The sequence below is a fragment of the Acomys russatus genome, chromosome 18, assembly GCF_903995435.1.
Source record: "Acomys russatus chromosome 18, mAcoRus1.1, whole genome shotgun sequence".
Lineage (NCBI taxonomy): Eukaryota > Metazoa > Chordata > Mammalia > Rodentia > Muridae > Acomys > Acomys russatus.
Window position 1 is genome coordinate 2,355,512 of NC_067154.1, and position 5,854 is coordinate 2,361,365.

Sequence of the window (5,854 nt, forward strand, 5' to 3'; positions counted from 1 at the left end):
ATAAACCATAAGATTAAATAAGCCTTGTCCTCCCCTCTAGTTTTTTAGTCATGGTGTTCATTGCAATAATAAAAAGTGAACAGTAGGAAGGACATATATTCATCAAAGGTTACAAGTTGACATGCGGCAAGCTTTCCCATTGAGTGAGACCTCCTGTTTCCCTGTATTGAAGAGTGTAAGGTCCTCCTGGGCATTGAAGTACACATAGGGCTGGCCAATCAGGTGTCATCTGACCAAAAGCACATATTCCTGAAATTCTACTTTAATTAATTCTTGAGTCTAGGACTCCTGGATCTAGTGTTTATGAAAGTATTATATTTGCTACAAGTGCCAAGCGGCATTGTCCCCAGTTTTATAACGATGAGCAAGCATGTGGAATTCATTGACACTGGGCAGCTTGAACAACTGCAGCCTCTGATCGGAAATTCCCAGAATACTGCGTCACCACATGGATCTCCCAACCGAACCAAGGTAACCAAGTGGTAAACAGAGTCCAGAGTCAAACCACAGCAAAATTGGGTCTCTGCCCTGTCTTTTTAGGTGGCACCTCCACTGCTGCTACACTTGCCAGTACTTACTGAGTGAAGGAGCCAAGCTTGACCAGAACTTAAGACCCTTCCACTTCACAGTTCCCAGTCTGTGCTTCTGGGGGCTTCGTCCCTGGTACCTGAGGAAACAGGAAATGGGATTCATGGACAGTTCTAGATCTCTTAGTTTATCAGGAGAAAGCTAGACCATTATCCTGACAGTAACATCTTTAGGACACTGGTCCCACTCCTACCTATCTCTGGGGACACAGAGAGAGAAGAGGCCACTGAGGAAATGGACAGTGATGTTCCAGGCAGCATGCTGGCTGTGCCGTCCTTTTCCTCAGTCTGTTGGGAAAGCACAGCCCTGGCACTGCTGAACTGCAGGTGTGGCAGGTAAACCCTCCCATGGAGCAAGAGTGACTCAGCCAGTCTGATGGAGGGCAGCTGGCTTTGTGCTGGGGATGAGAGAACAGGGAACAGTTGAGGTGAAATGTCAGGAGAAGCTGGCTCCAATAGCGAAGGAGACAGTGTGAACCGGGTGCTCAGAGAAAAGTCTGGAAAAGAGGAAGAGCCAGGCATGGACATGAGGTGAGATAGTGGGGGATAAGTGTGGATCAGAGTAGGGAGGCAAGACAGAAAACAGAAGGGGCTGGCTGGGCTGGGAAGCAGGCTGAAAACAGAGAAACCAACTTTAAAATGGGGTACAGATCTAAACAGAGGATGCTCAATCGAGGAAACATGATCAAGAAACACCTAAATAAATGTTAGGCGCCCTTAGCCATCAGGGAAATGCAAATCCAAGCTACTTTAGTACTTCATCCTACACCTGTCAGAGTGGCTAATATCAATAGAACAAGTGACAGCTCATGCTGGTGAGGATATGGGGCTATTGCTGATGGGAGTGCATTTTTTTTTTTTTTACAGTCACTACAGAAACCAATGTGGCAGTTCTTCAAAAGATGGGGCTCCATATACCTCATGATCTGGCTATAACATTCTTGGGCGTATACCCAAAGGTCATTTCCTCATCCACAGAGACAAGTCCTCAACAATGTTCCTTGGTGCTTTATTTATAGCAGCCAGAAATCAGAAATATCCTAGATATCCTTCAACAGAAGAATGGATAAAGAAAATGTGGTACACTTATACAATGGAGTATTATTCTATTAAAAAAAAATAAAATCATGACATTCACAAGTAAATGGATGCAACTAGAGAAAAAAAAAATCTAAATGAGGAACCCAGAACCAGAAAAAAAAATGTTAGGTTTTCACTTATTTGTGGATATGAGTTATTAAGTTAATGATAAGCAAGATACAATCTGTAGAACCTAATGTATAAAATCACTATATAGTGGGTACAGAGTAAGAGACTGTGGGGACAGATAGATGTTCCTAGGAAAGAGAAATTGATTAGTTATGGATGTAAGCGAAGATCTGGGCCAGCAAAGTCAAGTGGAAAGGGAGAAGGAAGAATGGGAGGAGGGAAGGAACATCGGGCGAGATAGCAAAAATCAAGGGTCATTTGAGAGATAGTATAGAAGCCTAAAATAGTAGAAGCTTCCTGAAATATATACATTTATGTGGGTGATCTAAATGAAATTGCCAAATAATGGGGGGGAAGAGTCCCAACTGGCCATTTCTTGTCATCAAATGAAGCTTCTGGTCCTAGGATTGGATTGCATCTAATTGAGTTGTCGCAGGGAAAGGGGAATCCCAGGGGAACCCTCAAACAACCGAGGTTGCTTCCAAGACCTATAGGTTGCTCTCCACAAACTGACAGCAAGGCCCCATTGCTGAAGACAATACCTACACAACTCACTGAGCATGGAGAAGTCAAGCTACCAGAGGAGAAACGTCAACCTGGTGACAACCCCTTCGATCTACAGTGGTGTCCTGCCTTCAAGGTATGCTAGTGCAATGGTGGCACAAAGATGGTGGGAGTAACCAAGCAGTCTCTTATTTGACTGAAGGCTCACTCAATGAGATGGAACCCTTATCTGACCGACACTGCTTGGGGGAATCAAGAACTCGGCCTAGATAGTTCAGGAACCTAGGGAGAAAATCAAATACTACTGGTCTAGGGGGGAAAAAAAAGGAGCCAGTAATAAAATGACTCCTAATGATATTCTGCTATACTCCTCAGAGAAGCTTTCTTCTGCTGCAGAGGGTAACAAAGACAGTGACCTGTGCACATCCAGGCATTTTACAGAGACTGAAAGGCCTTGGACCACTCATCTCTAACAGGATGTCTCCATCAAACACTCCTTCAGGGCTTTGGGAACCTCACGAAAGAGAAGGAAAAAAGAGAGTAAGAGCCAGAGGGGGTGGAGGACACCAAGAAAACCAGTCCTGCTAAGTCAACGAGAGCGATGGACATATGAACTCACAGAGACTGAGGCAGCATGCACAGGCCCACCCTAGTCTCAGGAGATGGGGCCCTAAAGCGTAAAGATGTGGACGCATTCCCTTCCCCCCACCCAAACCCCTAGCCCAGAAGCAATCTCCAGTTGATAACCACTTGAAAATCAGATTTTAACTTCCTCCAAGGGGGTCTCACTGGGAGAAACAAACTGCTTTTAAGGGTAGGCCAGACACCCAGCAGCAGATGCTCAACAGAAAATTAATTAAAAGGTATCTTTGGAGGTTCCCTATCTCATAATGTCATGTTGGGGTCCTTTTTTTTTTTTTAAATTTTATCTTACCTTTTTAATTTCTATTTTTTTTTTTTTTTACTCTACATGTTCTCTCTCTATCTATCTATCTATCTCCCGTGTGTGTGTGTGTGTGTGTGTGTGTGTGTGTGTGTGTGTGTGTGTGTGTTTGTCTTCCAGTTTAGTGTTTTTATTAGATTCCTGAGTATGTAAACAAGTGAGGCTCTATTTCTCGTATCTTCTCTTGGGCTCTTTTCCTTGTTTTTGTTTTGTTTTGTTTTGCTTTTAGATTTATTTAGTTAGTGAGTTAGTATACAGTGCTCTCTCTACATGTACACCTGTAGGGCAGAAGAGGGCATCAGATCACATTAGAGATGGCTGTGAGTCACCATGTGGTTTCTGGGACTTGAACTCAGGACCTCTGGATGAGCATTCGGTGCTCTTACCCTCTGAGCCATCTCTCCAGCCACTGTTCTGTTTTTATCCCATTCCAATGTGTTAGGGTTTTTTTTAATCTTATTATATTTTTATTATTATCATATTCATGCCTGTTTGTTTTCTAGTGAGAGAAAACAAGGGTGGGAGTCTGCATGGGAGGCGATTTGGGGATGGTGGGGAGAAGAGGAAGGAGATACTGTGATCAGGGTATTAGGGATGGTGGGGAGAAGAGGAAGGAGATACTGTGATCAGGGTATTAGGGATGGTGGGGAGAAGAGGAAGGAGATACTGTGATCAGGGTATTAGGGATGGTGGGGAGAAGAGGAAGGAGATACTGTGATCAGGGTACTAGGAATGGTGGGGAGAAGAGGAAGGAGATACTGTGATCAGGGTACTAGGGATGGTGGGGAGAAGAGGAAGGAGATACTGTGATCAGGGTATTAGGGATGGTGGGGAGAAGAGGAAGGAGATACTGTGATCAGGATATTAGGGATGGTGGGGAGAAGAGGAAGGAGATACTGTGATCAGGGTACTAGGGATGGTGGGGAGAAGAGGAAGGAGATACTGTGATCAGGGTACTAGGGATGGTGGGGAGAAGAGAAAGGAGATACTGTGATCAGGGTATTAGGGATGGTGGGGAGAAGAGGAAGGAGATACTGTGATCAGGATATTAGGGATGGTGGGGAGAAGAGGAAGGAGATACTGTGACCAGGGTATTAGGGATGGTGGGGAGAAGAGGAAGGAGATACTGTGATCAGGGTATTAGGGATGGTGGGGAGAAGAGGAAGGAGATACTGTGATCAGGGTATTAGGGATGGTGGGGAGAAGAGGAAGGAGATACTGTGATCAGGATATTAGGGATGGGGGAGAAGAGGAGGAGATACTGTGATCAGGGTACTAGGGATGGTGGGGAGAAGAGGAAGGAGATACTGTGATCAGGGTATTAGGGATGGTGGGGAGAAGAGGAAGGAGATACTGTGATCAGGGTACTAGGGATGGTGGGGAGAAGAGGAAGGAGATACTGTGATCAGGGTATTAGGGATGGTGGGGAGAAGAGGAAGGAGATACTGTGATCAGGGTATTAGGGATGGTGAGGAGAAGAGGAAGGAGATACTGTGATCAGGGTATTAGGGATGGTGGGGAGAAGAGGAAGGAGATACTGTGATCAGGATATTAGGGATGGTGGGGAGAAGAGGAAGGAGATACTGTGATCAGGGTATTAGGGATGGTGAGGAGAAGAGGAAGGAGATACTGTGATCAGGGTATTAGGGATGGTGGGGAGAAGAGGAAGGAGATACTGTGATCCGGGTACTAGGGATGGTGAGGAGAAGAGGAAGGAGATACTGTGACCAGGGTATTATATGAGGAACATAAATCTATTTCCAGTAAGAGGGAAGAAAGGAATTTCCACACAATCCAGACTCAGGCCAGGCTGGCTCCTGGTCCACTCAGCGGTCACCAGCAGCACTGCTGAGTCTCCTGGCATTCACTGACCAGGCTTACCAAGGGTGTGAGAGCCCATCTGTTTCCTCCAGTTCCAAGTTTCCTGTCTGGAGAATTCGTCCTCAATCCCTGGAGGACACGCTGAAAGACATTCAAGAAGCCATGTGTGAGTCCCCTTCCCCCCCCCCCAAAAAAAAGGCTTTCCGGTGACTGTGGAAACACCTTCTTAGGATTCTGATATCTTTAAACATGGTATCTTTTCTTATTTAGAGCTATATCAGTCAGAAAAAAAAAAAAAGAAAGTCAATGTAGAAATCATGGGAGAAGTGAACCAATTGCAAAGAAGCCACCCCTTGTTTGAGGCTTTTGACTTACCTGAAGGTAGCTAGCTTCCTGGTGGGAGAGAGAAACTAGGTATCTATCCAGCCGGTATCTATCCAGCCGAGCTCTTTGAGGAGAGGCACTTATGAGGGCAGCAGACCCGTAGGGAGGGCGAGTGAGAAAAGCAGGGTTCATAGAGGAAGCTTTGGACAGACAGGAGGAGCTGGGCATGGCTACCATCAAGGTGGGGAAGTAGACAGTGCTCCTCAGAGGCGGGAAGGTGGTAGGGTAGAAAACAGACAGAGGGTTGACACAAAGAGCAGGATGAAGGCTGCACGGGTGAGAAGGGATGAGGTGAACACTGGCAGGGAAAAGACACAGCTGAGAAGACTGACGGGGAAGAGGACTGCGGAGACTTCCCAGAATTCTTGGTTGCTTTCTTCCCATCTTCCCAGAGTCCTGCAGAACT